Source organism: Pocillopora verrucosa, chromosome 13 (assembly GCF_036669915.1).
Source record: "Pocillopora verrucosa isolate sample1 chromosome 13, ASM3666991v2, whole genome shotgun sequence".
Classification (NCBI taxonomy): Eukaryota; Metazoa; Cnidaria; class Anthozoa; order Scleractinia; family Pocilloporidae; genus Pocillopora; species Pocillopora verrucosa.
Window position 1 is genome coordinate 6,739,313 of NC_089324.1, and position 17,542 is coordinate 6,756,854.

The following is a 17,542-nucleotide window of genomic DNA, read 5'->3' on the forward strand; positions in this document are numbered from 1 at the left end:
ACAAAGTCCTTGATAATAGTAGTCTTGTTGTTAATTGAACGAGCATTTAGCAAGCAAAAATTCACTAAGCGAGCCCTTGGTGTGTAGCTTTTAATCGGTTAGGAGTAAGTTCAATTAAATTTCTAAGATTCGATCCAACAGGAGTCTTCATCATCTTTCTTTTCGTTTCCTTTCTCTCCCCTGCGCACTACACAAACTTCCAAGGCAGTTCTTTCGACCGTGATGTTCATTTGCTGTAGATGTCAGAGTATTCTTCATTGCCGTCGGCTGAATCGTCCCTGATATTGGATCTGTCCGAGAAATCAGTGACGGCTTGAGGCAAGCACTAATCCTGCTATGCGTGACTTTTGTAGAGAGCCCTTTCGTATAAACATCGAGTCCTTTCAAGCACTTAGCCTAATTCTTTCACTATATATGTTCTAGCTTCTGAGCAGCAGTTTACCGATGGAGAATTATGTGGCGAGCGGATTGTTGCGCTTGAGTAATGTATCTTCTTATTGTAGCTGTTGTTTACCAGACGCCATGTTCATAAGCTTATGCACTTATTTCTCCTACGTAAAACAACATTCCCCACACACACCGCGATGACTTACACATTTTGCGACAAGAACAATGCACGGCACTGGTAAGAGACCACTAACTTGAGTTTAACTACGCAGAAAGGTAGTTTAACATTAACCAAACTCGGTTGTAAAATTTATTGTTCTTCAATGAATTACTGTGGTTACCGTAAGCCCAGTTTCAGTTCGATAAAACGCCAAAAAAGCGGCCACATCACGATGTTTCGGTAAAACCGGTTAACTTCAATTGACTGATTAAAATTAACTTGGTTAACTCACCATTAAGTGTTATCTCTTTTATTTTGTTTTCAAAATACACAGAATTATGAGTTGTTTCGTTTTTGTGTTATGTACATGTTTATTGCCACAACACAGCAGGCAGCGCAGTGAATGAAGCAAGACTTGTTTCAACCGGCATCTCCCTGGAAGGTGTATAGGGCTGTTAATTTAACTTTGACAATGTTATTGGGAAAACCTTTATCGATCAAAATAAATTCAAATACCTCTGCTGTGTTATTTCCAGATGCTGGAAGCTGCGCAGACATTTCGTTTCCTATTGAGTATAACTTCAAACCATACATTGACGAGGAAGTTAAAAGGCAACATTTTTCTGGAACTGAACTCTTAAAGTCTCCAAAATACCTTTAGAGCAAACAGGAGAATCTAACATCTCCGAGGACTGGAAATGTACATTGTTCTCAAACAGAAAAGGTGACAAGTAATGTGAAATCTCGTCGGGAAGACCAGTTGCCTCTAAAAATTTGATGGAGGGTCCTTTTGCCACAGGATACCTTAAATCAACTCACTAACAGAACGAGACGTGTGCCCTTTTTAAAGGAAATGCATGCACTGATGATATAGAAGAAGAAGAACGTAAATAGGTCTTGGATAGGCCTACGTCTACTCTGCTAACCCCGACAAATCTTTCTTTGGGAAAAATTTCAGAAAAAAAAGAAAAGTGTAATGAGAAGGATTATTTGCCAGCAGGAATCAATATTACTTGTCCTGGTACTGAGTTCGAAAGACCTTCGGTCAGATTCGTAAACAACAAAAGCTCATGTTCTAAGCGCAAAAACGATGTCTTTGGAGACACTTATGTAGAGGACAGAAGCCGCCAAAAGTCTCACCAACTTTCTTCATTTGGGTTCAAGAACTTTAGAAGCACAAACTTACTCGAGCATCACAACAGATTTAATATTCCTGGAAAACTAGGATTTGATGTGGGCAATTCTTCCTCTGTTGGAGAGACAAATGCTGCCGCAAGAACTCGTGTCTATCACAGGAAAACAAAATCTACCAAAGTAGATTGAGTATACTAAACGTGACGGTCTCGCTACAGTCCAAACGGAAAAACTTGTAAATGTATCTCCGTGTTGGACGGCAGAAGCAACTGTAACAGATGTAAGTCTTCGAGCGAATTTGAGAGTGGGGAAGGTTCGTGACGTATATACGCATTTTGTGGGTGCTTTTTTCTAAATGCACGTGCGTGTATTTGGAAGAGATTTCTTGTTGATGTCCACACTCCTTAATTTGGTAGTTGATCTACTTTTTCATATATCAATCAATGACATGTGGTTTGTTTTTGGAGACCAGTTAGTCAGTAGTTTAGTCAGTCATTCAAGCAGGCAGGCAGGCAGCTGGTTAGCCAGTTGTTCAGTGCTTCACTCACGCAGGTATGTTTGAGTTTGATGGTCAGACAGACAATGTGTCAGCTATTCACTCAGTCAGTCAATCAATTAGTTTTTCATTTAATCAGCCTGAAAGGCAGGCATCCAGCAAACAAATCAATCAGTCAGTAAATCATCCAGCTACATGTAGTGTGCCAGATGGTTACTCGGCTGGTCAGTTGGCTCTCAAGGCACGCCTCCATCAGCGAAAAGAAAAATCACCAAGATGGTGGAATATTGATCAATCAGAACTTAACAATCAGTTAGTCAGCGAGTGAGTCGGTCGGTCTCCTGGTCATTCAGTCAGTCAATGACTCAATCAGGCCGGCAGTCGGTCAGGTGGTCTTTCATTCAATCAGTTTGTCAATCAGCTTGTCAGCAAGTTGTCTTAATCTCTTGGTTTTACCAAACAGGAATCAGAAGAGCAAGCAAAAAAGGACTCTGGAAAAGCCGCATTCTCTGGAGCATATCAGAATGATGTGAGTATTAACTTTTTAATGGGAAAAATATTTAGCCGATTCTCTTCTCTCTGTTGGCTCGAAACGTCAGCTTTGAAACTCTTTACGATAGTCAATTTACGTTATCAACTCAGTTGATAATACTAAATTACTTCGTGGCTGTAGTTTACTTGTAGCTGGGAGTAAAGAGGTTATATTTTCAACATTTTTGCCTTATTTCATTCCTTTTGCCCTAAGAAACAAGTCAACTAATCTTTCCTACCCTCAATAAAGTCTGGCTCCTTATAATCCCTCAGATCATCTCAGTTTCCCGAGTGACTATGACATAATTACAATTAGGGCATTGAGAACATCGTCATTATAGAAAACCAACATCTTCTGCAACTCTTAGGCCGATTGAAAATATTGAGACATATTGTTTCTTTCGATCGCCATATAACTGAATTTTGAAATAACTTTTTTTAATGCGTTTTCTCTTTTCTTGTTTTTTTTTTAATCGTTTTATTTTGTATTTTATCAAAGGAGGTGATGTTACTTGTCGAGGATGGACAAAGCAGTTTCTGATATTTTTAGCTTTGTATTTTGAAACCTGTGAGAGTACAAAAATGTAGAAAAAGATTTTTTAAGTAGATTTAAAGTGACTTTGTGGATTTTGTGGTGAAGTTCTTCATTGCGTCATGTGCTATTGAACTTCATTCAAATGTATGTGAAATAATCGTCTAACTATGCGCAGATCAATCGTCACGACATTAATCACTTTCAGAACCTTACGGCGGCGTGTTAAAGGATTCGCTTTCCATTGAGGGAAAGGGACAAAGTTAAAGGAATTGGGATGAAGACCAGCTAATATGTTTTTTTATGGTCAGCGGTCGTTCATTCCTTTCTTATGCTCCATCGCAAGAACTACATTTCTGTTCTTATGACAGTTGCTGCAACTTTTCCTTTGTCTTAGGGTTAGACTTGATACACAATGTCATGAACCCTCAAATGGGCTTCACCTGGCAAAGTATGAGTACCCAAAGGCTGTTCGTCACTGTGGGGGTGTGCACATGACCCTTAGTTGGGGTCTATAGGAAAAAAATTCTTCATTCACTGAGGAACATACTTGATTACCATTGTCGGGCTTTCGTAAAGGGGGAGGGAGGGGGAGCGTTGTGCTCCATTGTGTATGTGGTAAGGGAATTGGATGGAGAAAGATCTTGTGGCCTTAACGCATAAACTTTAGTAGGACTTACATGGATAGTCTTTGAAGCAGGTTCTGAACTCAAATTGGTTACTGATGGGGTTGTAACCGTCACCACTTTTGTTGTTTTTGTTGATACTGATGCAGGCGTGGGCGAGGTGACGTTTGCACCCTCAGTATAAACGGTAAAACACAACGTTATAGCCAAAGCAAGAGTAAAAATCTGAAAGGAGAGAGGTCTTGTGGCTTCGTTCAAAGAGACCACCTCTGCGTCTAAGATCCTAGGCTGATACTATTCAGTGAAATTACAAACAAAACTTCCACAAGACAATACTAGTTCAACTCTTAACAACATAAACAACAAAGCTTTCACACTCGTGGCAAATTAGTCAATAATAACCCACTAGAAGCCTGTTATGGCCTTCCCTTTGTTAGCTACTGTCACTGTCCTCACGCTAAGCTGAGCAAACTTTGCGAGGCGCTTCTATTGTTGTTGACATACTAGCAGTGGTGTCTCGACGACGGCGCATACAGGAGAACAACGGAGTCCCCCCCTCCCGCCTAGTTCAAAAAGATATCTAAATGGCATACCTCAAAACGTCTACAGTAGACGACTGCGAGTAGTTGATAATTGATCACGAAAATTAGTCCTGTCTGTCACGCTGATGGTTAGAAGTTTGTCGCGAAGTTTCTAACTTGTTTTCCTTCAACTTAAATCCTAGAGGAACTGATAGAATGGTATTCCTGGGGCATCTCTTCCTTAACCCTTTTAACTCCCAGATCAAATTTGTAATTCTCTTTTCAGTCAACCGTACAATTCTTGTAATGTTAGTTCAAAGAATTTAGTATTGGATCAACTAATTATTCCCAAATTAATATTTTTCTTTATTCTCATCACTTATCTAGTTGATATCGTATTGATATTGTAAGGAGAAATTCTGTCTTGGTCACTTATGGGAGTTAAAGGGTTAACTCGCACAATCCGATGAGTTTCACAACGCAATTGAAATGTAAAGTTTACATCATTTCCATTTGAGAGTTGTTATTAATCTAAAGTGGAGAGCATATTATCCAAATGAAGCTAGGGGAGCATTTCTTTCTGTGTCAAAACAACCCTGGAAAATTACAGTTTTCCTGTTCAACGAATATTGGGTCAGCGTGGTGGTCAATTATCATCGAGTTTAGTTTTCTGACCAAAAAGGAACATAAAATTCATACAGAGAGGCTAAATACATTAGCAATATTTTTTTCCAATAAAGCACGCGTAGAGCGATAAATCCTGCAATCTAATTGGTTCCTAGAGCGGACAAGATTTGTCACATACAGAACGGTAACACCTCGCCAGATCATCATGCCAATCTATTTTCGTGAATTGTCAACGTTTTGGGTCTAGATATGAATGCAACTGATAAATTGCTTTCCAGCAGAAAAGCGATAGCAAAACGTACTGCACCATCCACCGGAATTTTTACCGACTGCGGGATCTCGTTATCCAACCCTGACAACTGGAACCAGATCTTTCAAGTAGGTAGAGTATAACAGGGTAATTCAGTATTATCAACTAAGTTGATAACGTAAATCGGCCACTGTAAAGAGTTTAAATGCTGACGTTTCGGGCGTTAACCACTCGCCAGAGCGATTGGAGGAATTGTGGGTTGTTTGTGTGTTTATATGCATACATTCACAGTCAGTTATCAACTCAGTTTGATAATTCTAAATTGCCTTTTCAAGTATCCGTTGATTTTTCCACGACGTCGATTCTTTGTTTCTTATTTGTTCGAGTTAAGTTGAGTGGCAACGCAATTGTGTCCTCGCATTCTGTGTGTAATCAAAGCTGTAACAAATTTGAGGAGGTTGTTTGATCATCAGCATCCTGACTCGAGCACAAACAGCGATAGGACAGTTTGCACGTTCTCACAAATGTGTAAAGGGCAGTCTACACATCATGTTTAGCATATTTTGCCTCATTTGCAAGCGTCAAGTTCATTCAAAGATGGTATATTGTTGTTAAATTGTCAGTTTTGAATGAGTGTAACCGATGAGCATTTGATAGTCTTCATGAATTGGTAACAGGAAACTGGATCGCATATTCTGTTTGTGAACATCTCTAACTCCAGGTTCGCGATTGTCAGATTTTGTTGTTAACTCGTATAGTTACAGACTGACTGAAACTCTACTCAGCCCTATACTTTATTAAAATGTATACATAGATAATGTTTCCCTATGGATATTTTTTGGAAAAAAAAATAATTTCACTAAAAAAAAAAAAATTCGGATAGAACTAGTCAAGGGCCCTTGGTTGAAGTTTTTTTCCTGGCGTCGATTATCCAAGAATGTTTGAGGGAGTTTTAAGGAAGGATCAAGGTCTTCGATGTTATGATAAAAATAGACTTTCGGGAGGGTGTTTGTTTTTGTTTTGTGTTCTTTCCTTTCTTTTGCCTTCCGGAATTGTTTTAGTTTTAATTTCGCCTCACATTTTTTAACCTTTTTTGAAATCGAGCTTAAGTACGAAACCCTCTATAAATAACCACACAGGATCCTGACAACCACTTACATGCACGAATTTATTGAGTTATTAACCATTCTCATACAGTTAAGATTTGTCCACTCGAATATGAATACTATACTACTTAGTAAAGCTGTACCAAGGCTGAGCAAAACTAGACAAAACTAATCGACTGCAAAATATCACGCCTTCCTCTGTGATCTTGAGCGATATTGCAATAACACCCATTCTGATCCCTACGGTCTTTTCTCTTTTTCTGTCGAGCGGAGAGTAGAACGATAGACATAGCAGTCCTTAAACATTTGAATGAGTCTTCCTAAAAATGTTACTTCGGAAGTCTTGTACATGAATGAGCGTTTCGTTTCTAATCTAATGTTTTACTTCTAACGTTTAAAGTTATCGAAGGCAACTTGATGAGGGCCAGTGGGTAGACTCACTCCATGACCATGCATACACAGCAACACAAGTTTCACCGCTGTTGTCTTCCTCTCCGCACCGTCCACACCAATCCTGTCCGTACCATATCTGCATCTCGCTGATTTCTCGAGAGAGACAATGGATTGACTAGGTTGCGAAAAACGTAGCTCAGATTGATTTATGGTAATATCCCAGGAAGACTATAAAAGTGTGGTTTGTTTTTCCAAAAGCACGGAAAGGTAAAGCTGTCAAGTCTTTCTGCAGGGGCAGAATGGCTTTCATGATGGGTATACTGTTGATGATTCGTAATTCAAAATTGTTCTCACATATCTTGGGTGGATGCAGCCCCATAGGATAAGATAGTTGTTATCGTTGCGGTGCACCGACCCTGACCTGTGAAGAAGCTTCATTGTTTTTCACTCGTCCACTCCTTTTTCATGTTAATGGAAACCATACTGCTTATTTTTGGTTCCAAAGCAGACGGGTTCTTCACCATTTATCTTCTGCCTAGCTAAGCTACGTTATACGTAACTAAGATTAGCGATATCGTTTTTGCACAAATTTAATTAAACTGTATTTTAAAAAAATAGAATATCCATCAGCCAATGCATTTTCGAATGGTATAAGGCTAACAGCCATTTGCAGGATCCATTCCAGTAATAAAAAAGGTAAACCATTATCTTTTTCGGTGTCGTGATCTGGATAGTTGTTTTTATCTAATTCCTTCCCCCATTCGTCATTAAACAATTTTGTATCAGGGAACAGAACAATTCACGTCATGGTGGGGTCTAATCTGCTTCTCGGAGTTTATAGGTTCTATTTGAATTACTGAAAAGAAACCGTTCTTCCTCTATAATTCCCCTTTTTTTGCAGGAAACACTGCGACGAGATATTATTTGGTAAGTTTAAAAAGAAGTCGGAGTAGAGACAGTCGGTAGCCAGGCATTGGGTGATGAATTGAGTCCACTAATTAAATCAGACAATTTACCTTTACAATGGCCTCGATGACCTCAGCTATTCTCTTCAGAGTAAATCCAGGATTTCCCGTCAGCCATCTGGTTCCCTTCACCTCGCTTCAAGTCCGCACCACAGGTTTCGTCGCCGTAATTTCTTTGATGGATCCTAGGGAGCGGCGTTACGTCCGAAAAAACAAATTTCATGCAATAATCTACACCATCATGCAGTTCGATAACATCCTGATTCGACAGGAAGAGGAAAAACACCTCCTACGTATACCTTTTTCCTGCCTGCGTAAAAGCAGAAAGAAATAAAAACTTTGCTAATTCTATCTATCTAGACTAAGAAATGAGATGAAAACAGCAACCAATACCGCAGGCGAACACGCCAACTTTCCGTATCATCGTCAAACCATTTTCAAATGACTAAGGAAAACGAATTTGCTTGACTTTCATAATAAGTCAATTATTATCTTCCCACGATGACGTTTGATGAGACGATGGTCCAAAACGGGTGTTTCTTTCTTTAATTTTGACTTGTCTCTGTATTAAATACTTTACTAATATTGAAACAATCCCCGAAATTGAATCATCAAAAGACTTGTCATAGAATATATCTAAATTTATAAATTTTGTTTCTCAGAAATCTGAGTTTTCTGTAATCATGAATAAAAATTTAAAAAAAAAGTTTCCCAGAAAACGCAAATGCAAAAAGTTAGTCGAGGGAACGTAAAGGGTACCTCTGTTTCTAGAACGCTTCATGTAAAATCGCCTCTTATCCGGCATAAAATCTACCGGCTGTGCTTCCTTTGTACGATTGTTCAGTTCACAGATGTTTTGACCAATGACGACATTGTAACTCTGACACGTGACTTCTTCCTCACACCACAAAAACACTCGTCAGGCAACTGATCGCGATACATTTTAAACACGTGACCTCTCAGGCTCATTCCACCAATGGAGCTTTCGATTACATGACACTGGCTGTTGGCGTTGAGTACACCAATCTGGGACATCACAAACACGGTTGCCAGCCAGAACTTTGGATTCATTCTTAGGTGAATGTAGGTGCTAATTGCTGCACACAAATTAAGTACCGATCAACACAGTTAACAATGCTAAGATTAAGTTGAATATGGATTTTCAGTCAAATTAATACCTCAATTTACACCTTAGAAAGAGAAGTCAATCCAAAAAGGTTTTGTTGTAGTTACCTTCGGCCTCCACGGGTTGAACGTATTAATATTAAACAAATGAACGTGTTCTGTTTTATTAAGTTACGAAAACCTAATCATCGACAGCAGTAAGAAGTGACACTGCACTTTATATGCGTTATTGAAACAAGCGTGGAGTAAAGAAAGCTAGATGTTGGCCGAGTTCTTCTTCTGCTTTTTCATGAACCGAGACAAAGTCCAGTTCCCATAAAATCAGCCGGCAAAAATTATTTCATTGAAAAATGATTATCGTTTCCGGTTATTTCATTGGGTCGCGTTGAAAGGTGAGAACAAAAATTATCTACCGTATTTGTTTATTTTTTTCGATGATTTTCTCATCATTTGCAATGGACGTACCGTCCGCGCAGGTGTTAGATGGAATAGAAGAGATTGTTGGATAGAAGAGCGAAATAGCTTCGCCAGGATGTCTGTGAAAACAACCTTAACAAAGCGCGAAAAATATTAATTAGCTCTTGTTTGAATAACGAATTGGTCTAGAAATATTTCTTGATCATTTGGTCTTGCATTTTATTTGTGGCACCGACTTTTCGAATAACAAGATAATATCTGGTAAACCGACATTTGGGATAAAACGCTGTTTTCGTGCAGAAATTGTGTTAGCTACGTCAGAGCACTAAAGCATAAATATGTTCTCAGCTGCTGAGAACATGAACTGCAATTCTATATTGACCAATCTTTCCTCTTTTTTCCCGTCATTAGTTACAGTTGCCCCCTTTGGTAACCGTCAGAACTTCTTTTGTCGTCACAATTTTAACGAACGAACCAGACCAACTTTCTAATACTTCAGCACCGAAACCCAAACAAACAAAGAAAAGAACTTGTTACATGATCTTATAAATGTGAAAGAGATTACTTACCCTACCTCAACTAAGCTTAAATTACCTCTTCTTTAAATATGTCTTTAAATTTAGAGTAGGTTGTGCTAAACATCAATGATAGCCGAGTTATGAGTACTTTATCACACAAAGTAACTTTCTGCGTGTCTCTCGATTTGTTTCTTGTTTGATATGATAAGTAACCCCAATAACTTTTATCTCAGAGCAATATGTTTTCATAGTTTTTTTGTGTTAAATTAATGAAGGGTGGCACTAATCTTAATTAATACAATAGCGGGATATCTTGATTATTCTCGCACGTTTTTACAAAATTGTGCCTGATAAACCAATCTCTCTAAGAGCGGTCATATTCATTTCGCTTCGAAAATTCGGCTTCGTTTTTAACACTTTTTATTCGATGATAACCTATTTAGCGGCATTGGGCGAACCGAAAAAGTGAAAACTTTTTTAAAATCTCCTACGGGTTTCGTCTGACAATAGCAGACCTCAAGTAGTTTTTACAAGTTGGGTAATTAAAAACCCTTACTTATTTACAAATAAGAATTACAATTTTTATTTTGCACCTTTACTCAGATAGTTTGAAGCAAGCTGAAAGCATTCGCAAGCTTTGACTAAGGTGTCGTACGTGAGTGACATTTTTCGGAACTATTATTTTTATTGACAGGGATGATGATCTGTCCTGACAAAGCCGCATGGAGAGATCGATCGCCGAGCGTGGTGAGTGTTTTACCCCTGCAAGGAGCAAGGAGTAAGCCGTCATTGGAACGTAAATCATATCTATCGGTGTCTCTGACAGAAATCAGCTCACTTATGCAGGCCGGGGCAAGACCATGTATTGCTTTAAAAGTGATTAAGAGCTAATGTCAGCATGCATCAAAAAAAAACAGCGGCAAGTCACCCAAATTTTTTTTCACTCCTACTTTCATATTTTGTAGTCCAATATGTTTTAATAATTGTGGTGTAGGTTTTTTTGTAAAAATTTATTTAGTTTTCATGAAATAATTTTTTTTCGTTCGACCGCTCAAATATGCAAATTTTCACCGTGAATATTACCCGAGTTGTGCGACCTCATGTAACGAATGTACTGGACCTGCGGTATTTCTGTGAATATAATCCTTTGTTTTATCATCTAAACTTAATCCCCTGTCGTTATTGGAGCTGGCAAAGAAATGTTTTTTTTTTGGCGAATATTTTTGTCCGACATACTTTTCCTATGTCGAAAAGTAGCATCAAAACAAAGACCGTTTTAACAATGACCGATATGACAGAATCTACTGAGCTTCAAGCTTTTATAAGACAAAAGGATGGTTATAAAGTTACTGTAAAAATTTCCTTGTGTATTTGTGTTGTTCTATCTTGAGACGAACTCGAAGTCCGGCAAAATTTACTTGATAGCGTCTATGAAATATATGGTGCGCCTACTTGTCGCCATCGTTAACTGGCATAAATCATTACAATTTGCAAAAAAAATCTAACATAACACTCTTACCTTGTTTATTATGATTTTATTAGCTGTTTCGATGATCACGTTAATTATGCTCTACCACATTCTAGCCAGATTTCCAGTTCCTCTTGTATCTCTTTTCTATCTTATTAATCAACCAATCATCAATCAATCAAGATTAATCAACCTCCGAAATACCAAGATGGATTTTTTTCCTCTTTGCATGACATCTTGAAAAAACCTTTCAGGAATTACTGCATTCAGAAAAAAATGTTCATATCCATCCAATGATTCCTTTACCGGCTGAAGTCAAAGTATGGTTACAATAGTCAATTTGATTGACAAGCTACATACTGATTTAGCTAACTGATCTGTTTTATAAGCGTCTCATCTCACATGCTAACATGGAGATTTGCTGTTTAGTTAAATCGCTCGCTAGTGGGTTTTTTATCGAGAAGACCAAGTTGTTCCCTTGCGTGGTTGTTAAAAAGACATTTCAAGTAACCAGCGGAGTTGCAAGTTTTCAGATCCAGAAAATGAAGTTGATCTTGTTTTGTCGCGTGCCGGTGTTCCAGCGGATTTGGACCCCCCCCCCGATCCAAATCCGCTAGCGGCTAGCGGATTTGGACCCCCCCCCAACAAACTGAGTGAAAACATTATCCTTAACGTTCTAGTAAAAATGGATGATACTTTACGTTCCAGTGCGTACGAAAGTATGTTTTTAATTCAAAACATGCGTATCGTTAATGCATACGAACTGGCATCCCCACGGATGTTTCTTTTGACCAAGGGAAAATGGGCAAGAATTTAGTTTAATGTCTGGGTCGTCGTTTTTGAACCTTTTTCCGCGATAGTCGAACACCGCTAGATTCAATGAGAGACAAACTTGTGACACTAATTTATTTTGTCATTGTTCAATGTCTGAGTGTTAGGACGACGTGGTACAGTGAGAGTTGTGCGAGGAAAGGTTACACATGAGCTGCGAGGGATTTAAGACTGCCCCGGAGGGCGAGTGGCTCTGCATTGTCTGGAGATTGCCAGACTTTAGATGTCTTCGTAATTGTTAAGGTGTTATGATCGGATCCCTCAACAGTTAATAATCGTTAAAATTAGAAAATAAGATTGAGTTCGATGTAATAGTCTCCACTTTTGTTAAGACGTTGACATTAATGTTGATTTGCATATGAAAATAAGCTGAGAGTTCCAATAGTTCAGAATAGAAACATTTTTACTTATCATAGGCTTTACGAACGACTTGTAATACGAGTAGTTTCTTCGTTCTTGTTCAAAAACTGTTTAATGTTATTATTTTAGAAAATCAGACTGAGTTATTTTTGTGACTGGACGCATAGTCTCCACTATTGTTATGACGTTTCGTACCAATGTTGATTTCGCATCAGAAGAAGCAAAGATTTATTGAACAATTTCAATAGTTCGAATGCAGTAGTTTTTTCACATCTAATTCTTGCTATACTGTTCGACTCGCTATAATGAATGCGGTAGAATTGGAACGAAATGGCTGTTTTTTTTTTTTACCTTTATTGAGGAAATGTTGTGTTGTGATTGAAAAGAACATCGACAAAAAAGTTTGCAAAAAGAATTAGTTACCAAATATGATACAAAGGATGCTTAAAAGGAAAGTTTGGTAGGGGGGTCCAAATCTGCGAAGGGGGGGTCCATATCCGCGGATTTGGACCGGGGGGGTCCAAATCCGCTGTGACACCGGCATCTTCCAAACGCCAAAGGATATCGATGATTTTACAAATTGCCCCACTCACAGATCAAATCTCGGTGTTGAGTGGAATCGTGGTTCCAATAGATGTAGGGTGCCAAAAGAAATGTCCGGCCATGGTAAAGGTAGGGTTAAGTCGATTCCAAAAGCTGATAGGGGATTGGCAAGCGTGTATCACAGATATTACTCAAGATGTGTGGAAAATTCGTACAATCTGGCTTCGGTAAGTAGGCTACTTACCACCATGAACAAAATTACGAGTGACGTCAGGCTTAAGTTTCGATTGGGAATTGGTTAGTAGGCTAGCAAAAATTAAACAGAGGCGGAGTTTTTGAACTAGTGTCCGAACACTTTGTTGGCTTGCCGTCCGTCTGGGGGGACGCGTATTTATGCACACGGTGGTAAAGGGCCCTTCCGCACTAGCAGCTAGACGCTGGCAAAACTTGTTCCTCTTCGCCAAAAATCATATCAGAATTTGTCCTTGCTAGATGTCACGTGTCGCTGCACGTATTAGCACCCCCGGCAATCCGTGACCTCATTGGTGTATGAACTATGCACTGATATACTTTTTCGGCCCGATCAACGCCTGCATTTTGAGAATTCTTTCGTACAATGTACGATATACAAATTAAGGTCGAAGAGCAGGGTCTCCTCTGATCACGCTGGTATGAAAAATATTTCAAGTTTCCATATTTTGTCTGTGAACTAACTGAATACACCTTGTAACTTGTAGCAGGATAGAATTCCGTGAGCTAGACAAAATGCGCGCTAGAAAAAATCTTTGAATTGACACTTTTGGATCGCTGTTCACAGAGGTGGTCTTGCCTTGCCAAAAATGATTTTTGGTTTTGGTTCCAAAAGAAAACTTTTTTCCGACGGGAAGTCGAGAGAGGACCGCTTTTAGCGAGAGTGGCACTTAAGTCTAATTCGTGTGGGAGTGGCAACAATTAGCCTGCAAAAAATTAGCCTGCAAAAACAAGTGTTTCTGTCCTTTTCTGTCTTTTTCAATGCTTCCCTCGCTCCTACAGCGGACTCATACAAATATGAGAGCCGTGCTGCGTTTACATTGCAAAGGTAGAAAAGGTCGTCCAGAATGAGTGTTTCATTCTGTAATGAAAACCCCAGTAAACTCACACAGAAAGGACTCGTCTCGAATAATTTTACGCTGGTTATTATGTGTGGCAACCGGTATGAACTCGTTCTTGTAAAACTCATTCGGATATCATGTAAAAGGCCCCTAAAAGTTTTTATTCCCAGAGCATCACGCTTTGCGCGCCTGTCTGAATACTAACAATTTCAGTGGCGTTGAAGCAACAACCCACTTTGAACTGCTTCGCTGCCGCTGAAACAACGATTAGTGAAGAAAGTACAAATTTTGATATTTTCAATTCAACGTAAACAAAAATATTTATACATGGTAAATATTCACTTGTGTTGGTATCAATTATTGCGTGACTAGCTCATGATATAAATGAGGGAGGGGAAAACACAAAACCTGGGCTCCTGTCAAAAAGTAATACCCAGGCGTAATATAATGATCGAAACGGCTAATAAAATCATAATAAACAAGGTAAGAGTGTTATGTTAGACTTTTTTACAAATTGTAGTGATTTATGCCAATTAACGGTGGCGACAAGAAGGCGCACCATGTATATTTCATAGTCGTTATAAAGTAAATTTTGCCAGACTTTGAGTTCGTCTCAAGATAGAACAATTCAAATACACAAAGAAATTTTTACAGTAACTTAATAAACATCCTTTGGTCTGTTGTAATGATATTTTAAAAACTATACGATATTTTACAGGCAGCCAGTGTAATGACTTGAGCAGAGGTGTGATATGACAAAATCTTCTCTCATGGGATATGAGGCGTGCAGCTTCATTCTGGACGCTCTGAATTTGTGAAGATGGCACTCAGGAACTCCAAATAGGAGGCTGTTACAATAGTCCAAGCAGCTAGATATAAAGCCATGAATAAGTGTCTCCGTGCATTCTTTTGTTAAATATTTTCTAATTCTTCTAATGTTATAAAGATAGTTAAACGCTGCAGAACAAGTCTTGGTGATAATATCAACCATAGATAGGTTTGAGTCGAGCCAGAATCTAAGGTTTTTAACAAGAGAGTGCGGAGCTATATTTACTTTGCCAACTTTAATGTGTCCAATATCAACTTTGGCGAGCTGCTGCTTCGTGCCAATTAAAAGAAACTCAGTTTTTTCCTCGTTCAACAATACTTTGTTCTCGCGCATCCAACACCTGATCGCCTTAATACAACACTCAATAGTATAATACATCCAGGTGACCTGTCTCATCTGCGGGGCGCAAAGTGACGTAGTTGGGTATCGTTTGCATAGCAGTGGACAGATGGAAGATATTTTCGACGACGTCTAGTAACGAGTTCGATAGATTTTTTGCTAGCTACAACAAACACCTCAAAATTCAGGCGATATTTTAAACATTTTAAGTCCTTTCGTCGATAAATAGCGCGAAGTCATGCTACTTTCCTGAATATCGATCATGAAGTTAGGCGAGAAATCGTTACGTATACTTTGTCTGACTGCCGGTCAACGATTCAGGACCAAGTAGAAAAAAATTTATCGAAGAAAAAAAGACGTATTTAGCGTGCACGAGGTGTTTGCACAAGATTCATTGACACAAGCTACTTGTTTAAAACAAATGCCTGTCATCAGGATTTGATATAACGATATCAGTATTTACTCATGTCCCCTTTTCCAACAAAACAAGACTATTAGTAAAGGGTCTCATGAGGTGATGGCTTTTTAAAGCTTTTTTAAGTCGCTAAAGCGACTAAAGGTTACATTTGCCGATCTTTACTCTAACAGCTACATTTTGTTATTGTTAACGGTTAGCCCCTGATTGTCCTGGTTGAGACCCTCCTAGTATGCAAACCTTCAGGCTGAAGTAAGTTTGAGATCAAAGAATATTGTGGAATTTAGCAAAGTCACGTATCAGGTTTTGTGTGCTGCTGTTGGGTTTTTCACTTCTTAGCATAAGTCTGCGATATGAAAATTGTCTTTCTAAGCCATTTGCTCTAAATAGCAAACTCTTTCATCGGGGGAGGAGGAGAGTTTAAAGCCTCCAACTGATAGGTGCATTAACATTGTGAAATTGGGCTGCCTGTAAACAAACCAGTTACACATTTCACAGGTTTAGGTAGGAAACTGACCAAGTAGACAGCTTTTATTTCACCTTCTACACAGTCATTGAACTAAAATGACTCCGCAGCAATAATTTAACACTATCAAAGAAAAATTTTTAGGACATCAGACATCTCGATTCTGGTCTCCTCCAATAGAAAAAAGATTTAAAAAACAAAAGCAAATAGGTGAAAAACGAAGAGTCCTCGACGGGTCATGAACAAATTAAAGACTGAAATTCTTTCGCGTTCGTCCACTGTTATACGCTTTGTTTCTTGCCATCAGAAAGCCAATTGCAGATAACACAGCAATAACACAGTCATAACTAGAATTATAGTTCACCAGAAAATTCTACAATGTTGACTTAAACTAATTCTCTACTATAACAACGGCATGGAGGTTACTATCTGTTCTGAAACCGCAAAACTCCTTTCACTGTCAGCGAGAAGAAGATTATGGTAATAAAAGAGATACTAATTAAAAGCAAAAACAATCAAAACCATTCATTAAAGATTAAGAAAAAAAGAACTTAACAGCAATTTAAAAGCTCGCAAGATCGACACTGGTGTGAAATCAGTGCTGATTAAATTTTTTATTACGTCCATTTTGAAATCACTGGTGATCCTTGCAATAATCTGATTGGCTCTCATCGGTGCGATTTATTCACGAATCGCACACTTTTTCAACTTTAAAAACCAGCATAACCAATGATTCGCTGTGATGATTATCTCACAGCTACGTTGATATGGACGAGGTAAGGCGAACCAGTAACTTGATTGTGACGACTACCTCCTTGTCCACTCAGGCTGAAGTCTGAAGTCAACTCTTCTTGTTATTCCTTCAGGATTCACCACCCAAAAATAAAGAAATTAGCTAAGGCTCCTACTTGTTCTGGTTTGTAGCGTTCAAATGAAAAATACTGAAAATTGTTGCTCGCGTGGTAATGTTTAATGTGCTCAACAAGGTTGTTCTGTCAATCGCTTCTAACAGAGTATTAAGGAGGGACTATAGAAAAGGGGGGAATCGTTCACCAATCAGCTAAAAGCGCGAAAACGTACGTTGCCACGTCGCAATTGGTGTTTTTCCTTGGATCTGATTGGTCGTGAGGAAGGTGCGAGTTTTTCCTGACCAATCACAGAGCTTATTTAAACAATGCAAAGGTAGTCTAGATTTTGTACGTTGGACACTCAATTGGATTCTGGGGCGCTTTCCATTCGACCAAAATTTTCGAGATTTCCCGTCTGAAATCAAATTTACGATTTAAGTTTTCCCTAATTTCTCCTTTTTTTCAAACTGAGAAGAAACAGGGTCAAGAGGACAGCATAAAAAAGCCACATCAGCTTCTCCATAGGTATTGTGGTCGCCGACTTCCTTCGCAAAACTGGTCGCG

The 17,542-nt window shown here is 38.8% G+C and overlaps 1 protein-coding gene and 1 long non-coding RNA gene across 2 annotated transcripts in view; both read left to right on the top strand.

Moving 5' to 3' along the window:
• Positions 1–17,542, top strand: part of LOC131776839 (uncharacterized) — a 222,902-nt gene that overhangs the window by 47,549 nt on the left and 157,811 nt on the right. The gene's annotated exons all lie outside the window — the stretch shown is intronic.
• On the top strand, positions 2,274–3,316 carry LOC136277674 (uncharacterized). The gene is made up of 2 exons (XR_010715961.1): positions 2,274–2,706; positions 3,208–3,316. It is a non-coding gene; the product is annotated as an uncharacterized lncRNA (long non-coding RNA).